Source organism: Lissotriton helveticus, chromosome 7 (assembly GCF_964261635.1).
Source record: "Lissotriton helveticus chromosome 7, aLisHel1.1, whole genome shotgun sequence".
Taxonomy (NCBI): Eukaryota; Metazoa; Chordata; class Amphibia; order Caudata; family Salamandridae; genus Lissotriton; species Lissotriton helveticus.
In genome coordinates this window covers 415,762,511-415,786,222 of record NC_136068.1, presented here as the reverse complement: position 1 = coordinate 415,786,222, position 23,712 = coordinate 415,762,511, and positions in this window count along the sequence as shown.

Below are 23,712 nucleotides of genomic sequence, written 5' to 3'. Positions count from 1 at the left end.
ACAAAATGGTGGACTCCCGTTACGCTTAAGGTTCGCGTACCAGGGCGCTCACCGGTTCGCGTACCGGGTCGCTTCCTGGGAAGCGCACCATCAAAAAAGGTGGGAAAGTAGTTCACACAAAAGCCACTTGAGACAATTTCACCAAATATAGATTAGCTCATACTACATACCAATCCCTACCATTTTCACAAATTTGATTGGAATTCCATTTAGCCATTTAGCCTGTAGACCTCTCTAAATACCGTGAGGTAAATTACTTCACAAAACACATCTGAAGTGTTGGAATTGACAACCAATTAAAATGTTACTTTCATTTTCTACTTTTTTTACCTGACATTTGATTGGTTATGTACCCGAATATATATAAAGGAAGACAAGGAAACACAGCCATTTTGACTACTACTTCCTGGTGTACATTTCAATAGGATTTTCATTAATAACTTCAACTTCTTTTTAAAGGTAAGTTGTTATTTTTAAAACTGAAGTATATTGTGCACTTTAAGTTAATATGGCAAACTTTTTCTGTTAGTTATATACTATCCCTCTGTAGTACTTATAAATTTAGATACACTTTTTTATATTCCTACTTCCACTCTGATACTATACACTGCCCAAAGATAAATTCACTGTTAAAAACTGCCGATCTAAAATTAATCCCAACAGTGCCCTACCTCTACTAATATATATTTTTTTTATGCAAATTTCAGGGAAAATGGAAAGTGAACAAAAAATTTCATTTGAAATTGTCCTTCCAGAGTCCAACACAGAAATCATTGATCCAAATGAGATTGAATTTATGGATGAAACTTGGGACCAAGAACTACTGCAATGTGTACAAGCAGTAGATAACCTCATTGCAAATGAGGACATTTTACAACCTCAGAGACTACAATGTATATTCCATGATAATAATGAAATTTCTGACAATGAAATGTTAGAAAGTTTAATAAATTATGAAACACAATAAAAAATGCTTAAAAAATAAATAAAAAAAATAAAATAATCAACAAAACCAACAATCAATTAACATACAGCATTTGAAAAGACTATCATTCATTTTTCATTGTAGTACGCTCCCCAGAACGCTTCCCGGTTCGCGTACCGGGCGCTAACCACAAAGAAAAACAAAAAAAATATTTATTTTTTTTTGCCCCGCGGGACCTCTTTAAAACCTCCACATTAAACCTAGGGGGTCAGCGAGGATCTACTATGCCCCCTTATAGTTATTTCCCCCTTTGTTTTGGCCTCCTCTTGTCTCTCGATCCTACCGAGAGACAAGATGGCGGCCGCTCCGGACTGTTTAGAATGTTGACAGACACCGGAGAGCCAATCAGCTTCGCTACGCGAAGTTCCGTTACGCGAAAAGTACGCGTACCGGGGCGCTGCCTGGTCCGCGCTTACAGATATATATCTTTTTTTGACCGTTAATTTCTCAAAATCCACTGCAGCACATATATTAAGACCTACAAAAGGCACATCGGGCTACCAGTCCCTACAATTTTGCCAAGTTTCGTGCAAATCCATTCAGCCGTTCGGGCTAAAAGTGAGGCTAACCGCCCTATGGAAAACTCAATGTTAAAAACACGTTTTGGGACCCCCCTTTTTTCTCGGCCCCCCCTGGACCAACTCCCCCCAAATTTCCAGGGGCTGCTCAGAAACAAAATGTTCCATTTTCCTGAAAATTTCAGCCAATTCCGTCCACAAACGCCAAAGTTATTAGACATAGAATTTTCAAAAATCCCATAGGGAAAAAATCCTAACTATATATACCTACTGGCGACCGCCAGTAGGTAATATATATATATATATATATCCAGGTACACTCCTTCTCGTTTCGCTTTCTCCTCCACGCGAAAGAAAGAACACGGACTACAGGAATTAGTTCCTTTGCGATTTTATTACTGCTCCCCACAGATCCCAAAAGCCATGATGCGTTTCGTTCATCAGGGGGGACTTGATCATATATTTATATTTTTATTATCATATACAAGAAAATATAGGACTTAGTAACTTAGCAACTTACAACATCTTTCTGTATAGTTGGAACCCAGGTCACCCTGATCATTCATCTCTTAGTTCAATACTTGCATTGTTGTCATGGTGGGGAAAGAGTTAATATGTTCAAATGTATACTTTAAAAACTAGCACTTGAAACAGAGACGATACCTATCAAAGAACTGAAATAAGCAGATGTACAGTAATGAAACAGTTCTGTATGTTCATGAAATACGCTATGAACCTGGAGAACTTAACAAAACTCTCTTTAAAAATTCTGCTGTTGACTGTTCTCCTGTAAATAATGCTGTGCAGGGCACTCTGGCACTCTGACAACAAATGTCTCCTGTTGTAATGTACTCCAGTGAGATAGGGGTGAGATTGAGGGCCTTGGGATGCAATTACTCTGGCCCTTACAATGTCAATTGACAACAGACATACCGTAGAACAAGACATAAACAGACGTACGCGAAAAAATAAACCTCTCTTCTCTGACTATGAATGAAAATGTTAGGAAACAAACTGTTGCATCAAACTTGTTAAAGCGCATATATACAAAATAACACTATTCTTCATCTATCGTTAAATGAGCTTTTATCAAACTATAAGTTGTGACAATATTTAATACCATTTTAATTATTATACATGTAAGTATTTACATTCCTTGCCATTCTCAGCTGCAATGAATAAAAAAAATATTTTTTGTTTTTTAACACGCCTGTGTGTCCCTGTTCAGTTCATACCCACAGAAACTAAACTGTTGTAGTGTGTGGTTTGGTCTTGGCACAATGCCCAGAACCTGTCACCAGGCAGGATCGTTATTTAAAAGACGGCCCAGAATATTCTCTTTTAACCCTTCAAAATATCATGATATTAAAAGCCGTGCTGGACAGAACATTTCCTGAGGCATCCATATCCTAGAGCCTTAATAACTTCATTGATCTGCCAATCATGTTCCTCCATCCCAATCAGGATCAAGCTTGTTTAACCTTTCCTATGTTGTGTGCCTCATACGTATTCGTTTCTAACATGCTAACCTCAGTCACTGTGCCTAATTGTCTGCAGTATTGCTCATAGAGGCCAAAAAATGAACGTGTGTCCTTTTCCATACCATCATATGCGAGGTATAGTATTTCAATAAACTGCTCTGTTGAACAGACATGTAGGGGCCATTCACTCCCTTTAATTTTGGTGTCAGTCAATTTGTAAAACAAAATTGAGCAAACAATGCCATTGGTGCTGGTGAGCAACTGTTGCAGTATACCTACTCTATACTTGTTCTCTCTCCCTTTCATTTTCCTCTTTTTACTTATTATTCTTGTCAAACCATACTTATATATTTCCCATTTTCGTACATCAGTTGCCATCAGCATAATGAGGCTATTAAGAGCAGAAACAGTTAGTGTGGGCAGGATGTGTTTGTTATTATTACCCATGGTGGTACCATAATCTCTTCTTGTGAACACTGGCAGATTATATCAAGCTGAGCTTGTCCTGTATCGACCAGGCGAATGTGTGCCTACTTTTTTTATTTTCATCTTCCTCAACCATCAGTTGTTCTCTGTGCCCCTGTATTCATGTAGCCCAATGTGGAATGCTCCAATGGCGGAGAGTGTGATATCGTTCAGTACTCTTCTTGTTTGCCATGTCAACATCTGTTGTTGTTTCTGGTCCCCTTCCTGTCGGTCCCCTTTTAATTGTACACTGTACACAAGAGGACAAAGGAAAATGCCAATTTCAGCCCTTCTAACCTGCCCTCAAAGTGCTCCCTTTATTTGATCATAATCTCATATGCTAACTGGGTCATGCTATTTAAGTCTTTCAACAGTGGTACTTTGTTACCCTATACAGAATTACTGAGTTTCTGCTACCATTCCCCTTTACACAGATGTGAGAATCTCCTCTTTAACCATTGTTCTAGGAACTCCTCACTCTCCCTATCCATGCATCCACTTTGTGCATGTGTTATACTATGTACCCCTTGCTCCACCTGCAGGACATAAGGTGGAGGTTGTCCACTGAAGTGGTGTCTGCCAAAGTAGATGGGGACAGGTGTCAATTCGATGGCCTTGTTGGTGGCAATGGAAACATGTTACACCACTCAAGGCTCTACACCTCGTTATTTTCACTGTAGGGCTGTCCCTTCTTGTTTTACCCTGTCTATAGTTATATGCAACGCTATTCATCCCTGACTATCCTCCTCCTACCTTTTGGCTGTAACTGTCATGACTTTGTCTATTATTTGCTTGCAGGTACTCTTGCCAGCGGGCTAATAGTGGCGTCGCCTTAGCACAGAGTCCACGTGCAAAACTGATGGTGTCCTGTATGAGAGATGGTATTATACAATTGTTATAATCAAATATACTTTCTTTTGTTAAACCTTTAGATCTAGCATCTATGGGATGCATCTGTGATGTAGCATCTCCACTTTCATCCTCGCCTCCCTGGCAGTGAGGGCCTATTAGTCTAAGTATTGGCCAATGGATGGACCATGGTGTATCTACTGATCCTCCCTCGCATATTTTTAGCCCGTTGTCTGTTTTTGGTATATCAGTCCCTCATTTATATGCTGAAGCGACAGTGTGTTCTTTTCTTTATTCTGTCGCTGTTGAATCTGTTTGTTTTGATGCTAATGTGAAACATTGACCATCCTCAGCTGAGGAGGTATGTATTGGTGCCTTGTCCATACTACCGTCCATGGTGTATTGTACTAAAACACATATAACCTTTCAACTATAACTTTTAATTTACATTTTTAATATTATATCAAACTCTGACAATTTTAATGTGATTATGAAGTTCAATATCACTACCTCCATAAAAAAAATCACAACTATAACACTACCTTCTGAATTAGATAAACCTGGGCGAAACACTCCGCACTGCTCGCAGAGTTTACAGAATTTTGGCAACTCTGCATTCGCATAGAACGCGGAGTTACCGAAAACTCTGTGCAGAGGTTTTTTTGTGCTCGCATGCTCAATATGCGTTTTCACGTGCACGGTGTGACTTACCGGGATGCCTGCCACTGCTTATGAGATTTTCCATCCGTTTGCAAGCGCTAAGAGATTTGGTAGCTGGCCGCAAGGTCCTGCAAGAGTGTTGAGACTCGAACACATCATTCGGGCGCGCCATCAGACGTCTAGCGGACGTTTGTGAAGATTGCGATCCTGAACACGCAGAATTTGCAATCTGGAGAAGAATCTTTCTCGAGAAGCATCAAAACCTTCTCAAAATAATGATTTGGATTAAAAAAACTCCTCAGATTGACATTTGGCTGTACTTTTTTGTGCAAGGAGTCCTTTTTCTTTTTTTATATTTTTTTAAGAGGAAAGAGTGCCCCAGTGTCTCCAACTTCCTGTTCTTGTCCAGAAGGCTCCTCCAAGTGCTTTGTCCATCTCCTGTTCACTTTTCATTTGGATTTGGACCTGGAAGGATCCCTTTTTTGTCTGCTGCTTCATATGTCATTGGATTTGAGGACTTACGGATTTGCGATTTCACAAATAAGTTGGAAAATTGATGTTGTTTGTTTGATTGGGGCATTGTACCTACATTTTTTTTATACTCTTCATTGTTTTTTAAATGTATTGTGGTGGGTGGCCTATAGTTTCAGTAGGGGCCTAGTTGTTTCCTTATATATGTAATTTTTCTTCTTGATTTCTTTTCTAAAGAAAACATATCGCAAAGTTTACTATATTTTCTCCAACTTTTGAAAACGATTTGCAATATTTATTTAATTACTAGCCCATTAGTCTGCCAATAGGCCTTTCAGCCAGTAGGCCCAGAGCTACTCAGCGGTGCATGAAACAACTGTTTCTGTGGTGTCTGTTCAATTTAAACATCTTTTAGGGCCTGGATGGCACTGGATTGAAATGCAAAATGTATTTGGGAGGGGGGGGGTTCCCATTTTTTAATGTGTGTTAAATAAATACCCTTGTTGGATGTGTGTGGTTGTTGTGTAACTTGCATGGCAATTTTCAAACATTTTTTAGCCCTGTGGATTTTTGTTTTTGACATTTTTGTCAAGCTGTGTTGTTTAGCATGTCTCCTTTGTCTGGCCAGTGTGTGAGTGTGTTTGTTTGTAATAGTGAGTCAGCATTTGTCTTGGCTGAGCCTCTCTATGTAGCCAGAGGCCATTATGTACATTCTGTTTCCATAATAGACCTGCTTGAGTTTATTGTTTTCCAGGCCTCCTGCTTGTTGTTGTTGTGAGTGACCATGTGGCTGGTGGCCATTTTGTGGTGGTTGTAGTAGTGCTTTTGCCATAGACCTACATGTCTTCTTTCCTTTGTTCCTATTGGCTTATTGCTTCTTGTTGTGACCTGCCTGGCCATATGGCTGCATTTTGTGAAGGCAGCCAGTGTGTACTGCTTTTGCCATAGGCATGCATTGTCTGTTTTCCCTTTCTTGTTGTTGTGGCTTACCTGGCCATGTGGTTGGTGGCCATTTTGTGAAGGTAAACAGTGTGCTTTTTCCATAGGTCTGCATTGTCTGTCTTCACTTTCTTGTTGATGTGGCCTGCCTGGCCATGTGGCTGGCGGCCATTTTGTTAAGGCAGCCAGTCTGCTTTTGCCATGGGCCTACATTGTCTGTCTTCCCTTTCTTGGTATTGTGAAGGGGCAGCCAGTGTGCTTCTGCATTAGGCCTGCAAGTCTTCATTCTGGTGGCCCTGCCTTCTGGCTGGTTGCTGTTTTGCAAAATTTGAATGCAATTTTTAATTATTTTATGTTTTATAAAGCAGAAAATGTAGCACAGTTCACTACATTTTCTAATAAATTCACAATATTATTGATTTGATTTGATTCACTATGTGGCCTAGTCTGCCAATGGGTTTTCCAACCAATAGGCCCAGACAGAGCTTCTCATGGCTGCATGAAAAAACTGTTTCTGTCGCGTCTGTTGAATTTAAACATCATTTAGGGCCTGGATGGCATTGGATTGAAATTCAAATTGTGTTGTTTTTTTAAAAACTTTTTTCATGTGTGTTAAATAAATGCCTTTGTTGGATGTGTGTAGTTGTTGTGTAACTTGCGTTGCAATTTGTAAACCTTTTTTAGCCCTATGGATTTTCATTTTTGGCATTGTTGTCAAGCTGAGTTGTTTAGCAGGCCTCCTTTGTCTGGCCAGTGTGTGGGTGTGTTTGTTTATAATAGTGGGCCAGCATTTGCCTTAGCTGAGCCTCTCTGTGTGGCCAGAGGCCATTTTGTAAAGTCTGTGTCCATAATAGGCCTACGTGAGTTCATTGTTTTCCAGGCCTCCTGCTTGTTGTTGTTGTTGTGAGTGGCCATGTGGCTGGTGGCCATTTTGTGGTGGTGGTAGTAGTGCTTTTGCACGGACCTGCATGTCTTTTTTCCTATGTTCCTCGCGGCTTATTGCTTCTTGTTGTGGCCTGCCTGGCCGTGTGGCTGGCGGCCATTTTGTGTAGCCAGCCAGTGTGCTTTTGACATAGGCCTGCATTGTCTGTCTTCCCTTTCTTGTTGTTGTGGCCTGGCTATGTGGCTGATGGCAATTTTGTGAAGGCAGCCAGTGTGCTTCTGCATTATGCCTGCATGTCTTTCTCTTTCCTTTATTCCTTTTGGCTTATTGCTTCTATCCATTGTCATCTGCAGCTCCCTGAATGCTGAATCCCATGTGGTGCACAATGCCAAACAGGGTCCATTGCATTTGCATTTTTATTGTTCTTCTTCTTTCCTATCCTTCCTCTGTGCACTGTACAGTACACTCGTATACTAACCATGAAAGCCCTTGTTTTTTGTCAGTCTCACAAATGTCTACACTGTATTTATTGTTATGTTTTTATAATAACTGAGGTAATACATGTAATAATAATATTAATAAGTGTGACCACACACAAAGTCATATATTATATTTTTTGTTTGTACTAGTAGTAATTGAACCACAACAATGAATACCATGCTGATGTTTCTCTGATGTTCCTCTTGCTTCTTTGCTTTTAGGTACACAAAAGAGGAGGTGGCGTAATCAGCCATTGTACAGCCAGACAGAAGTCCTGCTGGGCACGACTTCACATAACGTGTGACCACAGACATCTCTTCAACTTGTGCCACTGCGTGTTGCTGACATCTGAAGAAGAACGGTTGTCTGAGGAGTCGGGTGCACGGACCTCCTACTGCTGTTGGTATTGGCTGTGTTAGGGTTAGCGTGACATGCACCGCAGCCCCTTGGCCTGGTGGTGCTGCGTACTGCCCCCTTGCTTCCCTTCCAGCATCACGTTTTGGGCCCTTACTCCCACGACATCAGAAGACCCCTTACACAGGGTTTAAAGAGCCCCTTTATGGGTGCCCATCGGGTATTGCACCGCCGACCCAATGAGGAGCGAGCCCATATGATGAAGCATGACACCTAGCTTGCTGGGTGTGTGAGGACTCTAATTCCGACAAGGGGAATCTCACGTTGGTTCATCGGCTCTTTTCCAATTGGGGAACTGCGTACTCTCTTTTTGTTTACTGTTGTCGGGCACGTACGCTGGACCCCGTTAAATAACCCTCTTTGTCCCTCTCTTTGTTTAAATCTGAAGAAGATGGCCACAAAGAAAGGCACCAGGTCCTCCAGTACAAAGAAAGTTGCCAGTGAGAAGAAGGAACTGCCACTTACCAAGACTGGTGTGCCGCCCAAATCTGTTTTGGGAAAACAAAAATTATGCCTGCAGCAGCGGTGTCCGGGGAGCATGCTGGGAGCAGCACACCCGCATCAGTGGACCCACCCCACCAACCTAGGACCAAGCCCATGTTTGTCACAGAGGCAGCCAGTCTAATCACGACAATGCTGACGAGCAGTGATGTTGAAATTGACTTATCGTTATCACAAAGTTTCACCCAATCAATGCAAGGAACTGAGGTAAGTGGGCAACAACTGCCGCAACCTCCTCCAATAGTAGTTGTTCCTCCCGAATTAGGGGCAGTTCAGGAGATAGAGCTTCCTGCAGAGGAAGAAGGGCAGGCCACTATTTTAGAAGATCCATTGTCTTCCAGATCCCCATAAAGGAAAAGGAGGGTAAGTCCATCAACTTCTTTTGCAAGACCCCCTTCTGATGATCTGGATGCCACTTGGATTCCACAACCTCAGTCTGAGAGTGAGAAATGCCACGAGACAAGGCTAGGGAAAAGGAAGGTTCCAGAAAGCCTCAGAGTTATAGAAGTAGATGTAGAAGAGGAGGATGATGACGAGTCAGTCGTCCTTATGGACATTAGTCCTGGGCCAGTGGAGACCAACATTACCCCATCCCAAATTGTTGTTAGGGATGTGGCACGGATACCACCAACACATATCATGGCACCAACACCACCTCCAGCTTCCATATTTCGCCGGCAGCCACGTACATCCACGTACATCCACCACAAGTACCACCTCAGTAGAAGTAGGTACTGCAGAGAGTAAAATTAAACGTTTACATTCTGTGCTCACAGTCATTTTTTGTTGGATGCATTCACTAGTTTCACTTATCTCAGCGGCCACATAGCGGTACTTACGGGCTGTGGGCAGCTTTCTCGAGGTTCGCAAGGAGTGACATAATGTGTTATTTCCCTGGCGCTGGCCATGTCCAGTCTGCTCCCCCGACTCGCTTCTAGAGAGCATAGTTCTGACCTCTTTGGTTGGCATCCCCATACTTGCTCAACTGCCATTGATTGTTTTCATTTTGTTTCTTTGGGGCACTCAGGCTGTGCTGCTCTTGGTTTTAATGCTCTTCAAACCTCCTGTGTCTCTGCTCCTTATATGGTAAGATATCGTCAGATGCAGCGCTCTCTGTGAGAGCGATCCCTTTCAGCTCATGGTGGTAAGGTGGATTCTTCGTACATGCAGTGTGGCCAGGGGATTTTCAGGTTGGCTGTGTCGGTAATAGGGCTTCCTATCTTTGCTCTAAACTGCCTTCCTGTCCCTGCACTGTTACCCTGCAGGGCAGCCACAGGACAATGGCTACATCCCACACGTCTGCCCTGCAACATGGTGTTCCTGCCATGAAGGTTACCCGCAGCTGGGTGCAGTTAATCAGTACGGTTCAGTATTGAAATATCGAGGGACAGAATATCGAATTACCAAAATATCGATGCCAAAATATCGAGGGACAGAATATAGAATGCCTAGCTACAAACAGGTAAGTACTAAAATATCGATTCCAAAATATAGAATGTCAAAATATAGTTAACTAAAATATCGAATTTTTAAAATGTATTAAAAATACTAGAATTGTAATTAAATAATGAACATAATTAAATAAAAAATAATAACAATAATGTAAAAAAACTCAAAATGTAAAAATAATAAATGAAATGTAAAAAAAATGTTTTTAATATAAATTAACTTAATAATATTATAAAATACTGATTAATCTTAATGATGAAATATTTAGAACATTAATAAAAATATAATCACATGAATATAAAAATATATTATTTAAATATAAAAATTTAATAAAATATAATCATTAAAATAATAGCGTAGGGGTTAAAATTACTATTCCCACTCCAGAGAGTGCAACAGTAGGGAAAGAATTGGATAGCGGTAAGGTACAAATTACTACTCCCACTCCAGAGAGTGCAACAGTAGGGAAAGCAGTGGACAGCGGGAGGGTAAAAATTACTATTCCCACTCCAGAGAGTCCAACAGTAGGGAAAGCATTGATAGCGCAGGGGACAAATGTATTATTCCCACTCCAAATAGTGCAACAGTAGGGAAAGCGTTGGATAGCATAGGGGTAAAAATTACTATTCCCACTCCAGAGAGTGCAACAGTAGGGAAAGCATTGGATAGCGTAGGGGTAAAAATTACTATTCCCACTCCATGAGAGTGCAACAGTAGGAAAGCGTTGGACAGCGTAGGGGTAAAAATTACTATTCCCACTCCAGAGAGTGCAACAGTAGAGAAAGCGTTGGATAGCGGGAGGGTAAAAATTACTATTCCCACTCCAGAGAGTGCAACAGTAGGGAAAGCGTTAGATAGCGTAGGGGTAGAAATTACTATTCCCACTCCAGAGAGTGCAACAGTAGGGAAAGCGTTGGATAGTGTAGGGGTAAAAATTACTACCACCACTCCAAAGAGTGCAACAGTAGGGAAAGCGTTGGATAGCGTAGGGGTAAAAATTACTATTCCCACTCCAGAGAGTGCAACAGTAGGGAAAGAAATATTTTAATATTAAAATAAGATTAAATTAATTATCAATACCAATAAAAATTTACTAAAAATGCTGACCAATTAATAACAATTAATTAGCAATTTAAAAAAATGAATACCAATTAATGAAAAACAATAACCAATAAATAATTAATTAGCAATTAATTATCAATACATATAAATAAAATAAATATTAACTTTATTACAATTAAATTACTTCCCACCCAATTCCCCTATAAATCCACAACCCGCTCCTAATAATAAAAAATACAATTAACATATTTATCAATTAATCAATTAATAAAAATGTATTACCAATTTATAAAAAATAATCACCAATTAATAGAAATTAATGATCAATTAATAATTAAATATCAAATAATTAATTATCAATACATATAAATAACATTTTATATTTAATTTACTATAATTAAATTACTTCCCACCCTATTCCCCAATAAACCCACAACCCACTCCTAATAATAAAAAATACAATTAACAGAATTATCAATTAATCAATTAATAAAAATTAATTACCAATTAATACAATTTAATTACGAATTATTAATTAATTATCAATCAATTAATTATCAATACATATAAATAAAAATTAACATTTAATTTAATATAATTAAATTACTTCCTACCCTATTCCCCTATAAACCCACAACCCGCTACGGAATTAAATTACGCAAAAATTAAATTACATAACATTCATTACTTAAAAAAAATTAAACATACATTAGAAAAATAATACATAATTTTAACACATATCCTACCATACATAACACTAAAAAAAATGGATATTATGGGAATCTATATTTGAAAATTCGATATTGTGGAATTCGATATTTTCTACCCCAATTTCGATATTCTGTCCTATTTATATTTTGATAATTCGATATTCTGTCTATTCTATATTTTGGATTCGATATTCTGTCCATTCGATATTTTAGAATCGATATTTAGGGTGTTCACCAATCAGTACAGGGACCCGAAGGCATGTGGCATCGCAGAATAAGAACTGACATTCTACAGGTAGACTTTTGTTATTTATTTGTTTGCACTTTTATACACCGCAAACTTTACCCGAAGGTATCAGAGCGCTTAACTCACTCCTTTTGCGCTTTTTCCTTTCACCCTCTCTTCTGTTTATCTTCCATCATGTTTTCTTTTAATCCTTTCCGACACTCCCTCTGTTCTTTTTTTATCTCTAATTTTCTCAAACACATTAACTTTCGCTATTACTAAATGTATCTTCCCACACACACAACTCCTTCGGCTTCGGCGCTGCGTGTCCCCTATCCACAAAGCAAGGAAAGGATGCATTACGACAGGCTGTTACTAGGTGTCCCTGTGGAGTTATAAACAAACCTCTATTATCAACATAAGGCATTCCACCTACAGGGACACCTAATAACAGACTGCGTTACTGGACCTTTTTCTTGCTTCATGCATTTGCTTTTTTTCCTATTTGCGTTTGGCCTTGTGGAAAAAGAAATTTCCAATGCAATTGCTCTCGCATTGCTGAAAGTTTGTGCTATTGGTGTTGCATTATTATTAGCAACAGCGATAGCTAAAACTTTCAGAAATCCGAGACCTATTGCATTGCAAATGCAATAGGTCTCGCATTTACGCGAGTTTCAGCTATTGGCATTGCAAATGACAATGCCTTTTATTTATGTTTTGGTTTTTAAAACATAAATAAAAGGCATTGTCATTTACAAGGCCAATAGCTTAAACTCACGTAAATGCGAGACCTATTGCATTGCAAATGCTTGCTTTTTGTGGAAGTGGTGTGTTTTCTTGAATTTGTGACAGCCATTTGCCCAAAATGGAAGGTTCCTAGCCAGTCCTATTTTGCCAAAGTTGCTGTTCCAAAACTACATCACAATGTGCTGTAAATGCTTGGACAAGCTTTACAGCAGAATGCTGTTCACACTATCCATCTGGCAACAAATATGTGGACCAGTTGCTAAGCCACTGATTACATGTGCATCAGTGCACATTGGATCTCTTTGGAGGAAGAGATCTAAAGCAGGTGTTGATACTGATGAGATTTTTAATGCCACGCGAAAACATGCAACTGTAGTCATGGAGAAATCTTCTACTGCTGCTGTTGGAAATCTTTCACAGCAAGGTCTTTGAATGGCTTCTCCCTAGAGAGCTTAAAACTGGTTTGGTCACCACAGACTATGGCAGTACTATAGTTAAGGCCATGTTCGATGGTGGCTATTTCAGGGTCCTGTGTTAACATCATTGTTCAAGACTTTCTGAAAAAAGAAGGCAGAGACAGCAACTTACTGGCCAACTGCAGAAGAATCGACACACATTTCAGCTCCATTCTTTTAAAGCTAGGAAGCAGCTGAGGATCATTCATCGTGAGCATAGAATGCCAGTAAAAGCACTAATCCAGGAGGTGCCAACACGTTGGAACTCAACTTATTATATGCTTGAACATCTGTTTGAGCAGTACAGACCAATCAATGAATATGTAATGCAAAGAGGGGATAATACTGTGAAAGGCATGATCATTGAGATGGACCAATGGGCCTAGTTAAATGCCTAATAGAGATACTACTTCCTTTCACGCGTGAAGTCGGCAAGGATGTCTGTACTATGGGCCAAGCTATCCCATTGTTGCACATGATACAGGAACAGCTGAAGAGAGTGTCTGCAATGTACGCAGGTGTGGCGGAAAAAAAAGAAGCATATGAGTTGATGGAGAGCTTAACCCTTCGCTTATCTGAAAATACAAGGGTGCAAAGAGGTATTGTGTCATCCAACCATTATATTTGTGCCACAATTCTGGATCCATGGTACAAACAAGTACTGAACACATTGATTCCTTTTTTAGAGGGGGATGTTGCCAAGTACAAAACTTGGATAGCTGCGAAAGCCAGTCGCTTAGAAAAGAAATGACTGGGAATTAGAGGCCTCTTTCTCCCGGTCACAACAAGTACTGGAGGGCAGCCAGCATCAAGTTCAACTTCAGAGCCTGAGGGCAGTGTGGTTGGCTCACAGCTGTCAAAGCCACCAACAACATCAATAAGAACTAAAACAGGAGCATTAGCACCACCAAAATTGGCACAGAATGGTTTCTACAGCAAGGGATTGTTAGGTCCAGTGTTGAGGCAAAGGCAAAAGAGGCTGAGCAGAGGGGAGCACCCCTGAGCATTGAGCGGATGGTCCCGGCCTACATGGATGACCCAACAGAGGTCTTCGGTCTTCATTGATCAAAACCCATTGCTGTCTTGGTATGGAAAAAGGCACCAATGGCCAGTGCTCAGCAGGCTCACGATAAACTATCTGGCTTGCCCTGTTGCAAGTGTCTCTTCTAAGCGTGTGTTCAGTGGTGCTGGTGCCTTTCTGACAGTGAGAAAGAGCAGTCTCTTGTCCCAAAACATGGGGAGGTTAGCCATGAGCAAAATGAATCAGCACTTTATACTACCGGATTACACCATACGTGAAGTAGCACAGCAGGAAGATGAGGACGGTGACTTAGTTCATGGAAGTAGTGTGTTAGATGACCTACTTCTGGGTGAACCACCAGAGTTTGAAGACAATCTCTACTTCCCTGACAACAACTAGGCTTTCGACTTGCTACTTTTTTCCTTGCTTATTTACTTTTATTATTTGTGTGTGTCTCTGTCTTTCTGCTTCAAATCACAACAAATCCATCACAACTGTCTTACTTTTTATTGCTGGATTGTAGTTGCAACTGTGTGCAGTCAGAGAAGAACTAAGTCCACTCCTCCAAGTCCTGCTCCAGTCCACTCTTGACTCACCCTAAATCAATTTCCCTCAAGCCAGACAGTGGATGGAGAATACTAGTACAATCAATGTGTGCCTGCCTTGTCGAGTCCCTCCAAAGAACCTGACTATAGCCTTTCCTCCTTTCTGAGCCGAGACGGACTGCCTCGTAAGAACAGGTAAATGATGGCATTGATTTGACGTTGACTCTGAGTAATTGGTGTTTGAGGTTTTTTGTGCATGTTGTCTACTAGTATTTATTCTACACACAAAAAAGTGACTCAAGTAAATGTTTCCCTTCTTGTTGTTTAATAACAAAATTGTACTACTGCAGGCCGATCCATTGCATTTTTTGATTCTGGACTCACTTGGTACACTATAGAAATGGACACATGATGACCATACCATACTCATAATCAGTCAGTAGGATCGGATATGATTGATGGAATAACTATGGGCGACTCATTATGTGGCCTAAAATGTAAACAAGTCAACAACAACCACACCAGACCTACATGCCTGTATAGTGGTAGAGGTGAGTGTAGTGGTATGACTGATTTAGTTACTTAATTTGGAAAATGCTACGTTTCTGTGTTTGTGTGCTCAGTGCTGTCTGGCTCAAAATCTAAGCTCAGTGGAGGTTGGGTCGGTGCCGCAGGCCTGCTCTGTCCTATTGTTGTTGTAGGTTAATGCTGGAAACAGAGTAGACATGATTTAGCCATGCCGCCTCTTAAAGTGTTCTTGTTGCACTCCTCCTTAATTTATACTTTTCTCCTTGATTTTTCAATATCCCTTTTGTTATTCCATCTACACTTAGAGGCCGGCCTTTACCCTGTGCTATACTGGGAAAAACTACTGATTCTTACCCCACCAATTCGCATCCGTCAGGCAGGCAGTGGTACCCAAGATTGACAGAAGGACCAAGAGGAATGTCAAAATGCAACTCCCAATTTGACCATAACATATAGTATAATTTTTATTTTTCATTTGATTAATTTTTTCTCTTCAATTATTATGACTGTGTGTGTTGTTGTTTATTACGTTTGCTTATATATTTGACCCCCTACAGCTATTTTTTTCATTTTCTTTGCAAGCTTTAAAAGGAAGCCCGGTACAACAGAACATACATTGTATGTAATTTGGGTCTCTTGACTCTTTCTGGGGGCAGACAGGCAAGGCAATTGCATAATAATAATAATTAATAATATACTGCTATTGTGTACTACTAGCCTAGTACTACTCATCATCATCAAGTCATCATCATGCATGCATTTCCTTTTTCTCCCTTAAACGATTGATAATGGTTGTCTGCCAAGATTGTGTGTTTACCATGTGTAGTGTTTGTCTTTGTCAAACATTTCCCTCAAATATCCCTTCTTAACCATTCATCAAACCCTAACCCTCTTCCCCCAGGCTGTGTTATTTATAATACTGAGGTGTGACTAAATTAAATTTACACCAATAATTGATCACACACTTGCTGGGGCGGATGTGTTGAAAGCAAGACAAAGTCAAGGCACGGCGAGGATCTTCTTCTGCTCTAAGTTATATATATATATATATATATTACCTACTGGCGGTCGCCAGTAGGTATATATAGTTAGGATTTTTTCTCTATGGGATTTTTGAAAATTCTATGTCTAATAACTTTGGCGTTTGTGGACGGAATTGGCTGAAATTTTCAGGAAAATGGAACATTTTGTTTCTGAGCAGCCACGGAAAATTTGGGGGGGGGTTCGTCAAGGAGGGGCCGAGAAAAAAGGGGGGTCCCAAAACGCGTTTTTCCCATGTTAATTTCCATAGGGCGGTTGGCCTCACTTTTAGCCCGAACGGCTGAATGGATTTGCACGAAACTTGGCAAAATTGTAGGGACTGTTAGCCCGATGTGCCTTTGCTAGGTCTCAATATATGTGCTCCAGTGGATTTTGAGAAATTAACGTTCAAAAAAAGATATATATCTGTGACAGCGCTCCGGTTCGCTTACTTGACGCGTAACGGAACTTCGCGAAGCGAAGCTGATTGGCTCTCCGGTGTCTGTCAACATTCTAAACAGTCCGGAGCGGCCGCCATCTTGTCTCTCGGTAGGATCGAGAGACAAGAGGAGGCCAAAGCGAAGGGGCAAATGACCATAAGGGGGCATAGTAGATCCTCCCTGACCCCCTAGGTTTGATGTGGAGGCTTTAAAAGGGCCCCGCGGGGCAAAAAAAACGTTTTTTTTTAGTGGGGTGCGCCCGGTACGCGTAACGGAAAGCGGACTGGGGAGCGTACTACAAGGAAACAAGAATGATTGACTTTTAACTTATTGTATGTTTATTTATTTATTTATTTATTTATTTATTTATAAAAACATTTGTAGAGCGCGAACGACGGCCCTTAGGCATCTCGGCGCTGAAGTTACTGCATTGTTTTGGGCCTCAAAGAGCAAAAGTTCATTGGTTGAAAAGCCAAGTTTTTAGTTGCTTGCGGAACGTCCAGAGGGAAGGGCTGGTTCTAATCGATTCTGGTAAAGTATTCCACAATTTAGGTGCGGCTACCATAAATCTTCTGTCCCCCCATGAGACAGATTTGGTACGGGGTACCACTAAATCATACTGATAGGATGATCGTAGCGTTCTTGGAGGGCGGTAAGGGATAAGGTTTTGGACAAAGAAGGCGGGTCCAACATTTTTCAGAGCCTTGTAAACCAGGCAGAGGGATTTAAACATGATTCTTTTCCTCACTGGCAGCCAGTGCAGCTGTCTTATAGTGAGTGCGGCCGAATGGTGTTTAGGAATGCGCCCTAAGAGCCTGGCGGCAGCGTTCTGAATGGCCTGCATTTTCCAAAGAACTCTCTCCTGGGCACCTAGAAACAGAGCGTTGCAATAATCTAGGGTCGACAGGACAAGGGAACTCACCAGTGTTTTGCCGGCACACTCAGGTAGGAAAGGCAGGATTTTTCTAATAAGCCGCAGTTTATGGAAGGCTGAGGAAGCAATTTGATTGGCATGTGGCATGAAGTTTAGATGGTCGTCAAAAATGACTCCCAAGTTCCTCACTTTGTTGGTTGGGTCCGGAGGTTGGCCCATTGACGATGGCCACCAGGTGGGGGACCATTGCGGGGATAGAGTGCCAAAAATTACCACCTCTGACTTATCAGAGTTAAGTTTTAGGCAATTTTGAGCCATCCAGCTTCCGATGGCCAACATGCCATGATTGAAGGTATTAGCTTTTTTGGGACCGTCATTTTTGACTGCTAGGACCAGTTGCGTGTCATCTGCGTAGGACGTGAGGCTCATCCCGTATGCCCTGATGATATTGGCAAGGTCCGACACATAGATGTTGAATAGTGTCGGACTTAGGGATGAGCCTTGGGGAACTCCACATGGCAGAGACAGGGGAGAGGATTTAAAAGGTCCGACAGTAACAACCTGGGATCTATTGGCCAGGAAGGAGGCAAGAAGACTCCTAGCCTTGCCTTGGATGCCGATACTCTCGACACGGTCGACCAAGGTGGTATGGTCGACCGTGTCAAAGGCGGCCGATAGGTCCAACAGGATGAGAACAGCTGTACCCCCGGCATCCCGGATAGATCTTATATCATCTGCCGCTTTAATTAGAGCGGTCTCTGTGCCGTGGAATTGACGGAACCCGAATTGAGATTCGTCCAAGAGTTTATGTTCCTCAATAAAGGACGAAAGTTGGGAGTTCATTATTTTCTCCACTATTTTGGCCATCAGGGGGAGACTGGCGATAGGACGGTAGTTTTTGAGCTCATCCTTATCGAGGGTGGGTTTCTTTAGGAGAGGTTTTATTAAGGTCTTTTTCAGTGTCTCTGGGAAGATGCCTGTGGCAAACATGGAGTTACAAATTTTAGTTATGGCGGGAGTGACTGTTTCCATAATTGGTCGTAACACCTTCAGAGGACAAGGGTCCAGGGCTGATCCGGATTTGATGGATGACACTGCATTCTGTACCTGTAAACAGGTAACCTCATTGAACTGGGAGAACGTGTGGGCCTGGTGGTGAGTAGAGGGTACCGGTGTGGTAGAGGAGGTATTGGAGAAGACCTTATAAATGTCATCCACTTTACTAAAGAAAAAGTTTGACAGTGCATCACAGAGAATTTGGGAAGGGGGAGGCGTAAGGTCGGTGGACAGACCGGCTAATTGTTTCGTTGTCTCGTAGAGAGTTTTGTTGGAATTTTTAGCTGTTTCTATCCTGTCACAATAGTATTTTTTCTTTGCCTCGGCAATCATGATTTTATATGTGGCGACTGATTCCTTATAGCTAAGTTTGGCTTCATCAATGTAGTTTTTTCGCCAAAGTCTCTCTTTATGCCTACTTAATTGCTTTTGAGTGCGGAGTGCTTCAGAGTACCATGGGGCAGATGGAGTTTGGCGGTTGCGAGAACGTTGTTTCGTTTGGACCAGAGCTGTGGCTGCCGAGCTCACCCATTGATAGAATTGAAGAGTAGCAGAGTTTGGGTCGGTGGACAGATTGGGAGAGGAATTGTCCAACAGGATTTGTAACCTCGTTGCATCTATATCGTCCCATGCCAAATAGGGTTGAGGAGATATGGTGCTAGTTTTGTTAAGCAATGAGTCCTGTGCTGACAGGGTGGCTAGTATAAAATGGTGATCGGACCAAGTAAGAGGAAGGATTTGGGTGATTTGAAGTCCCGGGGCATTAGAGAAAATGCCGTCTAGTATATGACCCCTGTCATGTGTAGAGGCATGTACCAGGGGGCTGAGGCCAAATGTAGACATGTCAGCTAGGAGGGTGATGGAATCAGGGTTATCTGTTTTATCGAAGTGAAAATTAAAGTCACCCAATATGGTGATGGAGTTGTCAAGGGCGGAGGCTTCCAGCGTGGTCCTTAGATCCACAATAAATTCGTTCCTGGAGCCAGGAGGACGATATAAAAGAATCCCTTTAAAGGTGTAAGATGGGGATAATTTAATTGCGAATTCTAAAGCCTCACAAGAGGTTAGAGGGATAATTTTTGTTCTTACCGCATAGGTATCGCGGGCAATGATACCGATGCCGCCGCCTTTTTTCTTTAATTGCCTGTCAAGTCTATGTATACTAAACCCAGTGAGAACGGCAATAGCTACGTCTGGATCAGATGCCTGATCCAACCAAGTTTCGGTCATAAATAGGAGATCTAGTTTATGATCCATAATCAGCTCGTGAATATCTTGGCTGTGTTTGCCCAATGAGCGGACATTAGTGAGTCCGATGGCATAAGTTTTATTTATTCGAGGATTCTTGCCGGTTCGCGGTTGAAGGAAGGGTATCATGGCCATACACTCTGGGCAGTGCGCAATAGGGTTCGTAGGCAGAGTATGGGGGTTACATGTGAGGCAGGCCTGTTGGGTCGAGGGACGTAAGAGCTGGAGTTCAGCGGAGGTGTAGCATAGGCGTTGGGCTAGTGGAGATGCACCAGGGGGGGTGGCCCTAGGCCCGGTCCAGGCGCGGACGGGCGCAGACGGGCCCGCCTTTGGCGCGCCTTCGGCGCGCCGCCGGCGCGCCGCCGGCGAGCCCGCTGCGCCCGCCCGCTGCGCGGACGGGCAAGTCCCTTGTTTATATGCATCATGGCGGGGGCGGGAGGAGGGTGGGAGGGGCGCCGAGCTCGCCGGCCAGCCTTCCCTCTCCAAGATGGCGCCCAAAGTGGTGCTCAAGCCTTCCCAGCGCTGGTAACAGCGGCGCTATGGGAGGCACAATACAAGTTCCTCGGCGAATTAATCTCGCCTAGAGGTGGGGGCAAGTATTCTATAAAGAATTTTAAAATATGTACAATCTTAAAAACGATAACTAACCCAATTGCATAACACAGGTATTTTTAAATGACCTCCGGCTACCGCCTCAGAGGAGTTTAAGAACAGTAGCGAGTCGAAAATCAATCACTAGACACAGATATAATATGCAAACAGCAGTGTGGCAAACCTCCGGCTTCCGCCTCAGAGGAAACAATAGCAGAACCTCGAGGGCGTCAGGGAGCCGCCCTTAAGTATCCTGGGAGGGCGGGAGGGGCGCCGAGCTCGCCGGCCAGCCTTCCCTCTCCAAGATGGCGCCCAAAGTGGTGCTCAAGCCTTCCCAGCGCTGGTAACAGCGGCGCTATGGGAGGCACAATACAAGTTCCTCGGCGAATTAATCTCGCCTAGAGGTGGGGGCAAGTATTCTAAAAAGAATTTTAAAATATGTACAATCTTAAAAACGATAACTAACCCAATTGCATAACACAGGTATTTTTAAATGACCTCCGGCTACCGCCTCAGAGGAGTTTAAGAACAGTAGCGAGTCGAAAATCAATCACTAGACACAGATATAATATGCAAACAGCAGTGTGGCAAACCTCTGGCTTCCGCCTCAGAGGAAACAATAGCAGAACCTCGAGGGCGTCAGGGAGCCGCCCTTAAGTATCCTGGGAGGGCGGGAGGGGCGCCGAGCTCGCCGGCCAGCCTTCCCTCTCCAAGATGGCGCCCAAAGTGGTGCTCAAGCCTTCCCAGCGCTGGTAACAGCGGCGCTATGGGAGGCACAATACAAGTTCCTCGGCGAATTAATCTCGCCTAGAGGTGGGGGCAAGTATTCTAAAAAGAATTTTAAAATATGTACAATCTTAAAAACGATAACTAACCCAATTGCATAACACAGGTATTTTTAAATGACCTCCGGCTACCGCCTCAGAGGAGTTTAAGAACAGTAGCGAGTCGAAAATCAATCACTAGACACAGATATAATATGCAAACAGCAGTGTGGCAAACCTCCGGCTTCCGCCTCAGAGGAAACAATAGCAGAACCTTATAGACTTTTTTTTTTTTTTCTGCTGAGTGACGTCTCGGCCTATCTCCACGGGATGCAGTCCCTACCATCTCGGCGTTTAAGCCCAGGGGGACTGGTAGTGTGGGAGAGATAACGTCTGTTAACGTTCGATTCGAAGGAAATCAGGAAGTGTTGATAAACATTGTCTGCGCCATCTTGCCTTTTTTCAAATGCCACACTTTTGTCGTGCACGGCAGCCATTTTAGATGCCTTGACCAGACCCACTCTCTGCACGCTGTCGATCCTTAGCATGGCTCCCCACCCTCACAAGCATCTCCCCCAGGCACTGGTCACCCCCGCTCTCTGTCTTATGCATGGGCAATAAACCTCCCCCCATCTGCGCTGCTCTTCCTTGAGAATCACACCCTGTGCCCGCCCGACACCTCCCTTTCGCCCTATTCACTACCGCACCCTCTGACACTCCTCTTCCTCTGTGTCCGATTGTCCAGCCCGGTCCCAGGCTATCACCTAGCCCTGCAGATGTAGTTTATGGCCCCAGCTGTAAAGAATCACCCCTCTTCAAAGGAGTTACAGTAGATCAAGGCCCCCACCCGATGAGATCCGTCACACCACACGCGTTCCTACTATCTGAAAACCATCCTGTATTGTGATTGGGGAGGGGACCGAGCCTGAAGGGGAAGATTCCAGGGATGCCTCTTTGTACATCAAATTTTTTTACAATTATGTGTCACATTAAAAATATATAGCACTCCAACAAAGTAGTAGGATTATAAAACTTTAATAACTTATAAATATATACAACGCAACAAAAACAGTAAATACATTTAAACATTTTTTTGAAAAAAGAAGCAACAATGGTCAGTAGCTGTGTTTTGTGCGAATAGTCCCAAGGCAGCACAACGTGCTGAGTTCTGGACGGCACCCAGGTGATGTTACCTGGGTGCCGCACTGGTTTTTGGTATCCTACAATGCAGCTCCGAAAAACGGCGTGGGGCGTCCCGGGGGGTGCGGGGGGAGGCCTCGTCAGTAGCGGTCTGTTGTGCGAATAGTCCCAAGGCAGCAGAACGCGCTGAGATGTGGATGGCACCCAGGTGATGTCCAGTAAGTTGCCGCACTGGTTTTGGTATCCTACAATGCTGCTCCGAATAACGGCGTGGGGCGCCCCGGGGGGGGTGAGGCGGCGTGAACGGGCCTCCCCAGGTGGAGGCTCGTCTGCTGTAGTGGGGCGCCCCTTTACCGTTTCAGTTGCCATTCTGCCCGCTTTTGGAACACTGTGCCAAAATCCGCCATTCAGCTGAGTTGTGCCCACTCTTGCGGTGCAGCGATAGGCGGCTGCCACAGGACTCTCAAAATGGCAGCAGGCTCTTTCCTTTTTGGGCCTGGTCCACTGAAATGGCCCTGGGACACCTTGGAACTCGGACGCTTGTCTGCTAGGTCTTGGACCCCATTCTCGTAAGCGTCCCCTCAGCCTTGAAGATTCTACAAAAGTCTTGGGGGCCCCCGACTCCTGCAGGCTTCCGGTGGGGAGCGGCTGCCATGATTGTTCGCGGAATGACCACGACGGAGCCACGAGATGGTGGTGCTTTCATGCTGACGCCAGCTTCAGTCTGAAACATCCAGAAACAAGGTGGGGCTTTCATCGTTTGGGAAAAAAAAATGTTCTAATCCAATGAAAAGTGTTATTTTTAGGTCATATGATCAAGCCTTCCATCATTAGGAAACCAAAAGTAAAATGAACCAATGAAAAGTTTTATAAACAAGTCACATGACCTGTTATGCGGCATAGGGCTATAAAAAGCGTAGAAAATCCGTTGGCACGTGAGGCGGCGTCAGTAGCGGACCGATGTGCGAATAGGCCGAAGGCAGCACAACGCGCCAAGATCCGGATGGCACCGAGGTGGTGTCCAGCAAGTTGCCGCACTGGTGTGGCCATCCTACAATGCTGTGCCGAAAGTCGGCGTGGGGCGCCCCATTGGCCTGTGAGTTCGCGTCAGTCAGTGGGGGCTGTTTGAGGATCTGACTGCATTGGAAAGCAATGTGATGCTGTGCGTCGCCCCCAAGATGGAGGTTCCT